Consider the following 16,285-nt stretch of genomic DNA (forward strand, 5'->3'; position numbering starts at 1 on the left):
TACATCAAGTTTTCAGCCATGTTAAAATGTTAACTAAAACTCCCCTCAGAGTGGTGTTTTCATCCATCCACTCATCTTGGAGTATTCCTGCTCATTCCAACCAGGTTCTCACTTTGTGACATGACAAAGTGAGGAGCCACCCCGTATCACCCCTGCGAACCAAACACACGCATGTGTGGCTTTTATTGTATATTCCTCGAGCCATTTGGTACCAAGCAGTATCGATATATTGGGGGAGGAAATGTTTTTTTTCCAATATCACCTTTGCCAATTAATTCATTTCTACTCTGTAATATGCTTGCCAGTTTGCACAAAAATCTGTATTACCATGAAAAATGGTTGGGGACCACTGGTACACTATACTGTTGTCTATGCAAGCGTTGACACACACACATGCATAGATACCCTCGCTGCACTGATTATTCTGCTGCCTCAACTGTTCAGACTGCGCAGAGCATAAGGCCTAAATTGGTCCTCCGGGACTTCACAGCACAAGCTGTATGCTCAGCAGATGAAAAAAAAGAAGCTAAAATTATTTTAATCGCTGACTAAACAACAGCGGAACTGTCGAAACAGACTCAAACACAAGGACAAGAGTTTAGGCACCATTCATCTGACTACAGAGCAGGTGTTAATGTCATAAAGTTCCCTTACAAGTTGATAGTTTCATCTTGGGAAGTGTTTGCGTTTTGGAAGTGAGTAAAAGGGTCTTGCACTGAGCCGTCACATCAGAGCACGCGTCTACTCTTACAAGAGGAACTATTTCAATCTGGCCGCTCTGTTTGATGTGCACGACCTTTCAGCAAAATGATAGCAAGAACTTAAAAAGCTCTTTTTACTTCATTTTATCCTCGACCTTGTCTCCTGTTTATTTCATATTAAAGTAGAGTGTTGTACTTACTGTCATGATCGGAAAAGTTGGAGAAACGAAAAAAGAAAAAAAGACCAAGGAAGGGAGGGTCCATGCAGGGTCACTATCATTTTTGAAAGTGACAGCTACTTCTTGGGCACAAATTCATGTGAAGTGCTACCATGCAATTTGATACACCTTTCTGAAATGAATTGACTCAAATTACCTTTTGATGATATGATTAAATGTTATTGTGAATAATGAATTAATTTATGAGATGACACCAATCATCTTAATGAGTTCTCATGAATGAGGAAAAAGAAAATGATCAACAAATGTCATTATCTTTATGCATCTCTGCCAGTATTCAAATTTTCAAAAGATTACATCTACAGCATTCCTTGAAAACTCATCATTTCCCATCCAGTAAAAACTGGACCAAACATCCTTCTCCAATCTCCACATGCCCATTAAGATGCAAAGTCTGTAAGTATACATGTTGATAAGGTTTATAATATATTCATGCTTGGTGTGCATTATTAATGATAAAATTGGCTCTCGCTTAAGTTGATTTCTGTGTACATCATGCATTTCAGATGCAACTTTCTCAAAGATGGCATGTGACAAAGGTTCATCTGGTTTTTAGTTTGAAATTATTATATTTTGCCAAAGATGGAGTTCAAAGAATGGGATTTAACATTAAAGGGCTTCAGGCAGAAATCACGTTTTGCAATGACATCACTGATGTTGCTTATGTGCTGCATACATTTATGGCACAAATATCAAGCTAAAATACTAAAGGTTCCGCCTAATACATGCCTTTGTTTTAGGTATTAAGGGACCAGAACTAAATTTTGGTAAATAATCATGGGACTTTTTTCCTGCCAAATATTGGAATCTGTTTCAAAAGATCTTTATCAGACAGACCCTACTTTAAACAAAACGGAATAAATTCAAGTTTTTTTATGTTAACCATCCACAGCTTACGTTAACATGATAACAACCAAGTAAAAGTCACAGTTTTCACAACAACAAAAATTGGTAATAAATGCAGGAATGGCAGACCTCCACTTTTTAGACCCGTTTTAAAATGTAGAAAAAAATACTTCACTGGTTCTTTTATCTCAAACAAAGTATTTTAGGTTGCATTACCTCGGAAAAAAATGGTTTTAAAATGTAGAAAAAAAATATATACAAGACTTCAGTCCACAAAAACACATTCATTTTGTTTTTAGTTGAAAACCACGTTGTGTAATTGGGCCTGAAAATGATGGGTCTGAAGCAATTACTTCATTTTTACTCCACCACTGACATCTCAATCAAAGGCCATCTCTTAACCTCCTTAGCCTACATTTAAACGGAATGTGTAGGCCAACCCAGACTGGGTGATAAAAGTTCTGATTGAAACAATGTCCTCCAAACATCTTGTTCCAATTCTGACCTTAACTGGTGTTTTGTAGGGCCATGTGGGTTCACATCTCAGCTGAAGAGTAGAAGCACATGGTGAGCAAGCTGCCACTGCGGCGACCCACACTGCATTTAAATGTCAAATCTGAAAACGTTCCATCTATGACATCCTGCGACGTGTTACAAGGAGCACACGCCGCCACGGCTTTATCGAGCAGCGACATTGCCGTCCAACACGCTGCAGGCCCTTCAAGTATGAAGCCGCTCTGCACACACACACACCGCAGGGTGCGTGGTCGACTGTCAGCAGAGAGTGCCGACCCCCCTCCTCCTTCAGCAGACACACCAAAGCTGAAGCAGTTGGTGATTTGGTCAAAACAAGGCACGTTCCTGCTAAGCAAGGTGGTGAGGAGCCAACATTGAACCGTGTGGTTGTTCAGTCATTGTCAATGGAATTCAAGGAAACTGTTAATGATATTCCAAAATACTCAAACCATAAACATTAACGTCACAAAGCCAAACAGTTGTTGCCCATAACCTGTGCCAGAAAGGAATCAATTCAGTCTCAATTACTTTGCATTCTGAAGATGAACAACGTGACGTCAGCTGTGGGAAGTCTATCTTTATCCACACTGAATTAAACTCATCCAATGACATTGGCAAAGATGCAATTCTATACAGCATTCAGTACCTTCAGAGGTTTTCCGAGCCCGTTCCAAATAACTGACTCACTGATTCAATTTCCCCACATGCCACACCGAAGCAGTCACATTTGGCCACAAATACAGTATGCCATAAGTACAAAGATATTATGTTTGGGTATTCTAAGGGGGTAATAGCTTTTGACCAGTCTTCTTTTACAAGAAGACCAAAGCGTAAACATTTGTCACAAACTGTATTAACAAATGATCATCTGTGACCATGAGGGCTAGGGGCCATACACTTCCTTTCCTGTCCTGTAGGAGGCAGTCGTGTACATAGCTTATTGGGACTAAGTATGTAATGAAATACAGTACTAAAAATAAAGAATTAAAGAAATCACAGAATTCTAACAGTAAAAGCAATTAGCAAGAAAGTGAAGTGCATTTGATGTATGCGTAAAGGAGTGGGAGATCAATAAACGTTTTTGAAAAAAAAAAATTTTCTTGGGAAAATCCTGTTAACAAACTCATACGATTGGAAACACTGCCTGCTTGGTGTAACCAGGGCAAAATAAAGTCTTTTTAAGGCTTTGACCACCGACAAGATCCTCAAAGCCCCGTTTTTTAACTAAAGGCTGAACTGTGATGGCACCAAACACACACACACTACTAGAAAGGAGTGGGATCAAATTAATAATAAAGACTGCGGGACTAAATTAGGTAATTAGGTTACAGGCTGCCAGAAGCAGACGCAACATCAGAGTCAGATCCTGACTCACTTTGCGCGCACAACTGCAAGTCTAACAGCGGCGTATCAGCATCACTACGTCACTATGCAACACTAGTTTGCATGCCAAGGTGGCGTTCTGTGTACATTTGCAAGTGCTTGTACTCATTGAAGCCACAGTCTGATATCACACATCCTCACAAGACACAAAGAACGAAATGAGCTCCCGAAGCACAAACTTACACACACATTCTTACCTTCGAGCAGGCTTGGCACATGAAAAGTGATCAACCAACTTGCCTCATTTTCACTTTCCAAGTTTAAAAAATTGTGACTGTGTGATGGAAACACTTATAGTTTTTTTCTTCACGTGAACAAGCTTTACATATGCACAGTGGCCATAGCATTAGAGACCCCAGTGTTTTTGTTGTCAAACTTGTTTTAAGAGGCCCAAAATGCCCACCCACAAACCCAAATACTAACCCCATATTTCATAATTGACCCTGCATTTTGTTAGTCCAATTTTTTATGGTGAGTTTCAAATTTCTAAGTCAAAGTAAGACTGTGGAAAGCTTTTAGGGGCCATATAAAACGATATGTCAGGACAGATCCAGCCCGTAAGCCTTGAGTTAGACACCTATGAGCAAGTGAACCCTAATAACCACATCCACCAGTTAAAGTTGCTGCACTGCATCACACTCAGACGTGTCACTATGCATTTTGGCCACCATTAGTAGCTTGTTAAATAATTTACCTCTTTGCAGTGTCATTCAGAAGTGAGCATTAATATTAGAGTGTTATTATTATTATTATTATTATTATATTATTACAAGTTATGAATAATATACGTATATATTTTATTGTTCATAACTTGCATTGGATGACACGAGACAGTGCAGGTGTACCTAATACCGTGGCCAGTGGGTGGGTGCGTAGAGAGATGGGACTTTGCAGTGCAACCTTTGTGGAAATCGTTGCAGGAGTGCATGAAATAATTCCACATTCTTATATTTCTAAGTGCAATGTACGAGACGCAACACACCGCCTTTGCGCTGGTGCGTTGAAGCCAACTCCCGCTTTAAAAGAACTTGTGCAGAAACACGGAGTGTCAGTCGATGCATAAGCCTTTGCGTTCTCATGTGCGCACACACAAACAGATTTTGATGCGGAGGATGAAAAGAGAAGGGATGGCTCATCCGCCGACCCGACATTTGTGTAAACCGGACAATGTGAGAAGAGGTTCGGGAAATTTTGAATGACCATCGTGCACACTTTAAATGCATGGATGGGTTTATGGATGGAACAAGCACGGGGGAAAAGTTTCGTACTTACTGGTTAACACAGTCCTTATCATTTCTGCCTAGACAAAACTCTTTAAAAGGTGTCAAGAAGGCAGCGGTGGTGCCGTCGTTTAAATTCCCGGCCGAGATGTCAGGCGGCAGCAGAATCAGCACCCGTCCTAAAGCTCAGCTCCGCGGCTTCCTGCGCACAGGAGAGCAGCAGTCAACATGAATGAGAGCGAGGCTGTTCGGCTCAGACATCCAATAATCCAGAGAGAGAGAGAGAAACAAGAGGGAGAAAGCGAGAGAGAAGGGCGCCCCCAGGCGTCAAAATTGTGTTACAGCGCATTGCCAGGCGCGCCTCTCGATTAGGCCTGAAAGTGGCAGCATTGGACCCATGGAATCAATTTGCTACATTTGTCTGCTTTATATTTAAATTGCATATTAAATTGTATGATTTTAGTATAATTCACCCAGCTATTTACTTTCTACAGTGGTTGTCCTCGTTTGGGTAGCAGGTAGAATGGAGCCAATACAGGCAAATTCAGACTCGAAGCGTTTTCTCCAGTTTGGAGAAAATCTGTAGCAAAGTTTAATTACCAGACATTACAAACACTTTATGAACAAATCCTTTCTTTATATAAATTTGGTTGGAACTATTTTCCTTTGACTTCTGATTTCATCTTTAAATATATTACATTTGAATACAGTACAACAATCCAATTAATTGTGCATATGTGTATAACTCACCTTATGATAAGGTTATTTAAAATGTGCTTGTTCTTCAAAATATTCTTCAAAATCATCACAACGGTTTGGGGGAAAACTAAATTATGACCTGATCAAAAATGAAATTGACATTCCGCTTTAATAAAAATCATTTATGATCATACAAACAGTAAAGTATGAAAATATAAAATCCCCTCCAACACCCATTCTGTAATAAGGATGCTCCACAGAATGCTTTGTTCCCATATTATATCAAAACCTGCATCATTTAAGACAACATTTTACATATGGGGGAATGTGAGCATGATTGTTTTTGTCAATAAGTGTGTGCCCACTGATTCGCCGGCAACCAGTCCAGATTTATAAAGCCTCCAATTCACTTTCAACCTTAACATGGACAAGCCCAACAGAAAATACATTGATTGACTCCTACCATAGACTTGTTATAAGACTGCTTTACTTCACTTCACTTTTATATCCACACATTCCCATGAGATATTATACAAAAGACTCTGCCTCAGGTTATGTGAAAAAGAAACCAAGCAGACGTAAAATATTAATGTAAGGCTATGTTCATTTTTTGTAGTTGTAGTTTGCAGAGGTGTACAACTGCACTTCATCATAATAGGAGCTGTTTCAAATATTATTCTCACAGTCTGGCCACTCCTTTGTAACACAAAAAGAAACAAGATTGTGGTAACCCCTTTCCGCAGAGTGAAATGCAAGAACTATCCTGAAATGTGTTGGTCCTAAAAAGGCAGGAATTCTTCATTTGTGATTTTAACTACATCGAATTGATGGACACTCCCCCAAGTTCTCACCAGCGTGTTGCTATACCAACGCGGGAGATAGTAACACACCCCACCCCCACCTCGGCTTCTCTGATCACATCTCAATACTAGTGGGCCCAGCCAATAAACCAATTCGGAAATGGTCCAAGCTCACAGTCAGGTAGTCTCAAGGTGTGGCTCAGTCATGCTGCCTCTGTGCTTTGTGGCTGCTTCAACTGCACAAACTGGCAAATCTTCAGGGAAGCAGCTCCTCAGAAAGTAGAAGTGGACATAGAAGAATATGCCTCCTCCGTCCTGAGCTTCAACCCAATATGTGCTGATGATGGCCCCACACCAAGATCATTAGCATCCACCAGAACCAGTAGGCCTGGCTGAATGTAGAGGTGAAGGGCATACGAAGCATCAGGACTCAAGGCAGCAAGAAGAGATCTTGCTGCATGCATCGGGTGGGATAAATACTCCTATGTTCAGAAAATCCAGGCCCCGTGAGCATTTTGAATTGAAGTGGTATTAAGTGCATCACAAACTACGTCAGACTCACACCACAGACGTGAGAAGTACTCAGTACAGGCGTAACTGCAGGTCCCAACACGTCAATCCCAGGGCGCAACCGAGGAACAGAGTAATGGCATTGTCATTCATTCAATGGGTAAAGACAATTTGAGACTGAAGTGTTTTGCTTTCTTTGCGTGTTCACTGAAAGAATTAAACCCATAATAATGTGCTGTGATACATTATTCAAACAATTACATAAATTGCATACTGTGTTGAATTGATCAAAGATTCACCCATCATGTGATCCTGCAATGACCTTTGAGGCCGCCATGTGGATATCATCTTGATATCCAAGCCCGATGTAGAGTGATGACTCTACAGTTTTCCTCCTCTTTGGGAAGAAGAGAGAGGATGTGGTAAGCGGGTGATACCCTACTGCTTACATTACTGAGCGTGTGACCTGTGTGTCTTATTCGAGAACATCTTCAGTCGAAGTGTTCTGTTTTATTAACTCCAATCTGCACCTTGAAGCTACAATCGTACGAATAATTCATTCAGTTGTTCAGCATGAGAAATGGGTTATCTGCTCTCGCATCAGCTTAATCATTTACTGAATGGTAGATGGAGATTTTTTCCATGTGACAGTCACTTGACGCTGCAGGTAATATCTCATAGCATCTACCAACCTTTCCAGCTCTAAAAATAATAAAGAATAAAACACAGAAAAGAGCTTGTTCCAGTAAATCAGAGTCTCAGAGCCTTGCTGCTCACTCTCTATCATGCACATTCCTTAAGGGAAGTCCCAGCACAATAACATCTTGTTAATACTGTACCGTTCTACAGACAGGCAATACGGTACAACATTGTGTTGTCATATCAACTGTGGGCATCATAAGACAAGCTTTTCAATAGACATCATTTTCCTTTTTTTCTTTATTAGGAACCAAATCATACTTGTAATGCATCAAATCATTAATGTAATGTACATGTCCTTTTGTCATATAGTTTTACATGTACAGTTAAACATACATATGCTTTAGGTTGCTATTGTTATTTGTGGATGAATGCTAAGTCAAGCCTGCTAGTGTATAATGAGTTTTCTTCTTTGAATAAGGGGGTTGGAGGCCATTATTAAGCGATATTGTGTATTGTGATATTGATATTGTGCCCCATGTTGACAGCCGACAAGTGAAAGGTCAACGACACTATGGTCTTGTCGCCAGTCAATCACACAGCACAAACAATTCTCACCCAAATCCACACTGTCACTGAATAGGAGATCAAACTACCGTGCCTAAATATTACTACTAATATTCATTTTATATTTTCATAATAGTTGTGTGCGTCGCAGAGTCTGGCCACTTTCACACTGTCGCATTGAGGGGATGAGCGAGGAAAAAAATGTAATGTGAGAAAGAGAGAGTTTGAGCGTTGCTAGGGTAATGATTGCAGGGACAGCTCTCCACTTACTAAGTCTCCCCATCACACTTTAATACCAATTAAAACAATTCAGTCCCTTTTTGATTAACATGTCATAACATGTTTTTTTACAAGCTGCCCTTGAATATATAGATATATAGTCACCTCGCAGAGGATCATTTACACACACAGGAGGCAAAATGGTGAGCATGGGATGACCTTCCGGAGGTGAATCTACAATCTGATTGGCTAAAACATGAACCAGTCATTCCTATAGTGTACATATATGTGTGGTTGGGAGTTAGCCAAAATGACAGTGGACAGAATATTAACCAACAGCATTCATTCCATCTCACAAACACCTGATGATACCAAATCATAATTGCAAATTCCCAACACTCCAAAAGGTAATTCATTTATTTATTTTGATTATATTCAAAACTCAATTAATTCTAATGTTGGTCTTAAAACAATATTATGCATTTGTAAAAAACCCTAAAGGAAGGCGACAACTAGCTTTTTGGGGGGCTCAATGACAAAATCAGAGGGTTCTTTGCGTTTTTGAAGCAAACTGACAGCAACTGCCCCAACCCACCATTACTGATACAAGCAGTGATGCTGGGAAGAGAGGAAAAAAAGCAGGAGCGGATGATTGGAAGAGAACCAAGAAAGCCAACTATGTGTTTCTTCTTTTGTATTTTGCAGCTTAAAAGGGACATCCAGTCATCTGAACTCGTTTTGTCCCTGCTTGTTTTCTGTCACACATCTAACAAAAGGTGCAACAAACACACACACACACACAGGGATGAAAGGCCTGTCTTCTTTTAAGATCTCCGCTTGCGTCTCCTCTGGATGCATCCGTAATTACAGCTCGGCCCTTAATGATCCACAGGGGGAAGCTCCTAATTTTATAGCATGCTGTGGGCTTTTGGCCTTTGAATGTGCAAGCGTATGTGTGTGTGTGTGTGTGTGTGTGCGTGTGTGTGTGTGTGTGTGTGTACATGTGTGTGTGTGTGTGTGTGTGTGCGCGCATGTAGTGAGGATTTTATGCTGACAAAAAAACAACAACTACTGAGTACATAAAAAAAACTATACTGTTACCTCTGGCAAAATGTCCAAAAGTCTCAAAATACATTTTACATATTTTATATTTCAAATAAATTGATTGACAGCCACCCTCCCCCCAAAAAAGACACATGGTAATGTCTCTGGATTTCAGTATAATTAAATGAGGCATCTACATATTTGAGGACCAGTGTTTGTTGATTCAACTGGACAAGCAACCAAAGAATTAATTGTGCCACTATGTCAAGTAGTGCATAGAAATATAAGCCGCTACTTTTTACACAAGCCTGCGGCTTATGGTCTAGTATAATTTTTGTGATATTGTAAGAGGATTTGTTTTGGTAATACAGGTAATAGAAATGAAGATATCCATCCATCCATTTTCTGAACCGCTTAGTCCCCACGGGGGTCGCGGGAGTGCTGGAGCCTATCCCAGCCGTCATCGGGCAGTAGGCGGGGGACACCCTGAACCGGTTGGCAGCCAATCGCAGGGCACACAGAGACAAACAACCATTTGCACTCGCACTCAATCCTAGGGACAATTTGGAGTCTTCAATCGGCCTACCAAGCATGTTTTTGGGATGTGGGAGGAAACCGGAGTGCCCGGAGAAAACCCACGTGGGCCCGGGGAGAACATGCAAACTCCACACAGGGAGGGCCGGAAGTGGAATCGAACCCGCACCCTCCTAACTGTGAGGCGGACGTGCTACCCAGTGCGCTACCGAGCCGCCAGAAATGAAGATATTTCATTTAAAAAACCTGCGGCTTATAGTCCAGTGCGGTTTATATATGAACAAAACACTTTTAAACGATTTTAGCTGGTGCGGCTTATAGTTAAAAAATAACTAGTAAAATATTTGAAATCGGCTATATTATGCACATAAACCTGCTGTTTTTCAAGAATATCCTCTTACTTTTGCAACTGTTGACTGTTCTTTCGCTTAAATGCAAACATTAACACTCCAGCGTACCAAAAAAAAAAACCCTGTGATGTGGAGACATGGCTACAGTAAACACAATCCAGCTAGCCAGTAGCATCATTTATTCAAGTCAACGACCCAACTGGCACCCGATCGAACCAGAGTTTTTACTTGAGTTAAGACTACTATTTTAAGAACGCAATTACGTCTATGGTCTGGGATACAACTCGTTTACTAATGAATGCATCACCGTGGCGCTCGAGATGTTGTTGGCACAGCTGGTGGTGGCGTGGGTGTGGATGAGTTGAATGAAAATGTGAATGCAAAAAAAATAAATAAAAAATACACTGCTGATCATGATTGCTTGTGGTGAAATTGCCGGTGTGTATTTCATCTGAAATTTCCTTAGGTGTCAAGGCTCAGCATCTGCAATTATCTCTCTGGAAAGGATTCGGGTAAACTTTGATATCAAATCCTACTCTTCCTTTTCCTCTACCTCGTTGTCTCCATCCTCCTTTCTTAATCTAACCCCACCCCCCCTGCTCTGGACCAATTTAGGGTGGCGAGGCGATGGTTATCTAAATGCAAAGTGATGCTGTAATAGGGATGCTGTAATAGCATGCACCAAAGAGGCATAAATGCCTGGCAAGACCCGGAGATGGAGGGGCGGATGAAGGGTGATTCGGAGGTAGGAGGGGTCTCTGGAGATGGAAATGGGATGCATGTACATACTGAGAAAGAAGATTGGGCTTTTTTGAAAAGCAAAAATGAGCGAAAGAGAGAAAGAAAGGGAGGGGGAGGGAGGAAAAGGAATGAAAGCAAAATGGCAGGTAAACGGAATAGAAGATGGGTAGAAGACAGGAGAAGTGATGGAGGTGGGGACAAAGACTTTAAGAGAGACAGGGGGACAAAAGGAAAGGATAGAGCGTAAGAAATTAACTGGTTCGCTGGGGAAATCATAGAAAGTGAATTCAAACAAATGTGCAGTTAAAACCACTGGTACCATTATAGTGTAGGTATACCGTATAGAGCTCCTCCCATCCTTTTTTGTTTTTTGTATGTATTTAAAGCCCCTAAAATCAACATATTTAAGTGACTCATCTGTGAGAAACCAGTCTTGTGGAAATTAGTTTAGTGCTTTTATTTAGCTAAGAAAGCAACCATTGCTATCTGATGACACAAATCCACTTATGAAATAATGTGGCATGTCCTGTAAAGATTATGTAGCAAATGAACAAATGAAAACATGTCTTATCTTGTTTTTAAACAAGTATTATCCTAACAATTATTCCTCTATAGAAATGGAAAATGGGTTTTCACTTGAAAAGCACTTCTGTATTCCCAAGGTACCAAAAGCACTTGAACGCTACCCTCATTTATCCAGTGATGACAAAGTACCAGAAGGAACAGAGTTCTCAGTCTCGTCAACTGTGTAGAAAAATGTTACCGTCATTGCAATACATAATTTGGAGGCTCACATTTGCCATGATAAAACGTTATCTTAGGTCCAGTATCATTTTTTGTCTGCATAATACATTTTTTATAAAAAGAAAAAATGTAAAATGCACAATAAAAGTACAAGCTATTCTCCAATACATTTAAGTGTCCTTTAAAGCTAATAGTCACTCGTCTATTTGTGTTCTATAAAATGTTTAGGGGTCACTTCCATACAGTATATGTTTAGCCATATATTTTAGAGGCAGATCCCCTCCCTGACTTCAACCCAAACATTTATCACCGAGTTGAGCTCTCACTCAGGTTAGTTTCCTTACTTCAGTAAAATGCCACTTTGAGGAACGTTAAGATATGTTGTACTCAATAGTGTGTGTGCGTGCGTGCGCGTGTATGCGTGTGTGTGTGCTTGGGCCGAGACTCAGTCATTGATTTGCTTCAGTCACTTATTCACCCTGCTGTGCATTCTTAATTGCAACTTTACGCTTGCAGCAATGCTTCACTATGCGACATTGACAACTAATGATGCTGGATGATTATCCTGACACTTGACAGTGGTGGTTTGAAATAAACAATGTATGTCTTTCATTACAGAGCAGCAGAATTACATCTATCTATCCATCCATCTATCTATAATTGATGCAAATTTGGCACAAAATATCATGTGACATCCTCCTGCAATGTTTTTAGCCAATTATTGTGTATTATATTCTTACTTTTGAAAACAGAATGCTTCCCTGTGCACAAAACTAGTAAAGACAAAGTTCTACCAAGACAATTAAACCAAATCCTCTCACAGGTATTTTGCCCAATTCCAGGCTTTGCCCCTAGCTTCCTTTTTTGGAATAATCCCTTTCCCATTAGTTCTTCCTCCATTCTAATTCCTCATGCCCACTGGAAATATCAATGCAGATGGAAGTGGCGAGACAAGTAGAGGAGTGAATGTGTTATTAATTGCTCTGACGTGGATAAGATGTGCGGATCACGGCCATCCCACCAACACACTCTTCTCCAATTACATTTCAATTAACAACAGTCAGCCAGGCGTTGCCTCAAGATGCGCCGGCAAGATGATTGCTCTGTCAGTCAGAGCTGCGAGGGAACATTTGCAATTTGTCGACACCGACCTCTTTTGCCGCATTTTTTTTTCTTCAAAATCTCTTTTTGTCTGCCTCTGTCATGAAATATGGAAAATGCTCAAGTTCCTTTGGCTACATCCATCCATCCATTTTCTGTACCGCTTTGGGCGTGCTGGAGCCTATCCCAGCTGTCATCAGGCAGTAGGCGGAGGACACCCTGAACTGGTTGCCAGCCAATCGCAGGGCACACAGAGACAAACAACCATCCGCACTCGCACTCACACCTAGGGGCAATTTAGCGCGCTCAATCGGCCTACCAAGCATGTTTTTGGGATGTGGGAGGAAACCGGAGTGCCCGGCAAAAAATCACGCAGACACGGGGAGAACATGCAAACTTCACAGGCGGAGGTGGAATCGAACCCGCACCCTCTTAACTGTGAAGTGGACGTGCTAACCAGTGCCCCACCGAGCCGCCCCCTTTGACTACATTCACTCCCTATTTCATAAATATCCATTGAATCGCTTCCTGTGTCCTTCACAAGTGGTGATTAATCAACTAGATCAAAATGATATCTTTTCAAATATGGGATGAACTTTCTTCACAAATGTGTATGGGGAAGTTCAGATGAAGAAAAATGATTTTGAGGTAGAAAGAAAAATACAGCTATGTATTGGGTTTGTTTCTTTTGATTTTTTTTAACTGTTGAATTTTTTATATACTTTTATTCATTCACTTTTTTTGGATGACCAAAGACAACTACTAAATAAAAAAAGAAAAAACAATGTGTGCTGAAATTAAAATCCATCATTTCTTTATACAGCTCTAAATCATAAGAAGTAATCTCAAGGTATTTTATTTGTTTTGAAATAATTTACCCTTCTCTGGACATGCAAGCTGGAATTTATAAATTTTTGAAAACTCGAACCGGGGTGAATAAGAGTGAAGGTTTTTTTTTTTTTTTTAACTGTATTTTCAAAAACAAATCTATCCCACTCCAACACCTCACCAGAACCACCACCACCTCAATCATTCCAAGAAATGTCATGCTGCGAGGAGCAGGAGCACATTTGACATGCAGTTATCCCAGACAGACATGGTTGAGAGAGGGATTTTCTGTTTTTATCATGCAGCTGACAATAAGGTAAATTCAGTTTTTTGTTTACTGGTACAACAAAATCTATTCCGTTCATTACAAAAAATTACTAGTAACATGACAACACAAATAAGCCCTAAAGGAATTGGGCTGAGTCAATTTTGCCTGGGTTGTAGACCCAGTAAACCGTACTAAAGCTTTGCATCACTCTAAAACAGAACAAACTTTGCAAAGTGTGATTGTAAAAGCTCTAGTCATTTTAAGATGACTCCAAGGGTATCAGACAGGGACAGAGGAAATAAATGAGAGAGGAATGTTTGGAATCGGATGAACAGTCAGTGTTATCTTGAAAAGGTGTAGAATTGCCCCTCATTGACAAGCCCCGCCTACGTCCATGCAACAACAAGCACACAGCCGAGCTTAAGGATGCAGGAATGGGAGCAGCAATGAGAAAAGCCTCAGCATATCTTCCCTTGCCCGAGTGGCTCTGCGCTCTCTCTCTCACTCTCTCTCACTCACTCTCCTGTCTTTATTAAAGAGAACCACATGTAGTGTTGAAGCGTCCAAGTATGAAATTCAATTCACATTCCTCAAACTGTGTTTTCATTAAAGCCCTTACTATCACAGCAAGCAGGTGGGCCAAGACAGCCCCTGCTTGGCTCGTCGCGAGTACATATTGTTCCAGAAGGGAGGGGAAAAAACGGCATTTCGGCTAGAGAGTGCCTTAAGGAAAGAGAATCATAGGATTGAGTGTGAACAAGGCGGCAAAGGATTGGGTCAGTCAACTGCAGCGCAACAGAGGGACTTAATTTAGCCAAAAAGCAGTTCAGCCTCTTATGCAATTTAACAAGGACAAGCTTGATTTGAGCTCTGGCACAGGCCATAGTGCGGCCCAGTGCACTGAATCAGTTGCAAACTGAACAGAGTTACACTTACACTCTTGCTTCTTCTCATTACAGATAAATTTTTCAAGATGTTTTCACTACTCACAAAAATTCATGAACATAAGAAGATAAGATAACCTTGACAGATAAACTTGATTTATATCTTGCTAACAATGACAACAGTTTAATTAAGATGTCCAAGCCTTGGACAGAAACAAGCCAAGGTGAACTCCAAGGTGACTAAACCAAAACAAAACTAAGGTAATTGTTTTTAGCAAAAAAGAAAAGAGGACTGCTGTTAGTAAACACTAAAGACCAAGTCCCAAACTTTGGTGTGCTGGTTTATTTGGATCTGTCTTTCAGCAGTCACAATCAATCACTGGAACAGCCTTTTACCAGCTGAAACTTTTATCCAGACTGAAAACTTGCATGCTCCTAGCAGACCAGGAGAAGCATATTCATGCTTTTAGACTTAATTTTTGTCGTGGTCTTCTGATCGGGCTGCCTCGGAAGAGCGTCAAACAGCTGCAGCTCATTCAGAACACTGTAGCTGGGCTTCTTACCAGAACAAAGACATTAGAACATATTAGTCCAGTCCAAAAGACTTCACGCTGGTTCTCAGTCCGCTGTAGAATGTATTTTGAAATTAGGCTACTGGTCCATAAAATCACTTAATGGCTTAGGTCCTGAAGACATTAAAATAATGATTATAGAATACACTGTAAACCCAGTAAGGTGCAGAGGGTCAATTAGTAGAGCACAGAGTTCGAAGAAAATTTGGTGAAGCAGCATTTAGCTGTTCTGCTGCACAAATATCAAATAAGCTTCCAACACAAGTGAGGTTTGTGTAAAAAAAGTATGTTTTTTTTATTTCCCATCTGTATTATTAATGTTTTCCCAAATTATATTCTTGCATTATACATTTTTTTAATAATCTATTCTACTCTATTTCTTTACATTGCTTTTAAACATCTTAAAATATTTTATTCTCTAAAAGTCTTACATTTGCTGCCTTGCCTCTTGTTCCTCAAACCTTTCTTGAGAATGCTTTCTTTTCATTTCTTTTGGTCGCTCTATTGTTCCTGATTGTAGTTTAAGCATGAAAAGATTCAAACAAGCATTCAGAACTTTTCACCACTTTCATGTCGCCCACTGTTGGATCTTTGTTTCAGGACTTTTCCGCCTGACAGTGAGTGCAGCGTCAAGATCAGCTGACCCAGTCTGTGCCTTAGAGAAAACAATGCATTGTGGCTAAAGCATTGTGACAGGCTTGCCCTTTTTACACATGAGGAAGATGAGGGGAGGATGGCATAGGTGGTGGATGGGGAAGGAGTATGACGGACGCAAATGACGATTGGGACCTTAGGAAATGAAGCAAGTAGTACCGTGGATTGTCTCAAGTTGTACAAGTTGTATTCTCCGAAAAAAATTGGCCTGCGTGTTTAAACCACT

At 40.5% G+C, this 16,285-nt stretch overlaps 1 protein-coding gene across 2 annotated transcripts in view; it reads right to left on the reverse strand.

Moving 5' to 3' along the window:
- Positions 1-5,139, reverse strand: part of LOC119119674 (plexin-A1-like) — a 158,110-nt gene extending 152,971 nt beyond the window's left edge. For both annotated transcript variants that reach the window (XM_037246165.1, XM_037246164.1), the window contains exon 1: positions 4,958-5,139. The gene's annotated coding sequence lies outside the window, so the exon portion shown is untranslated. The remainder of the gene's footprint in view (positions 1-4,957) is intronic.
- Positions 5,140-16,285: the final 11,146 nt, after the last annotated feature.

The sequence above is a fragment of the Syngnathus acus genome, chromosome 2 (genome assembly GCF_901709675.1).
Source record: "Syngnathus acus chromosome 2, fSynAcu1.2, whole genome shotgun sequence".
NCBI lineage: Eukaryota > Metazoa > Chordata > Actinopteri > Syngnathiformes > Syngnathidae > Syngnathus > Syngnathus acus.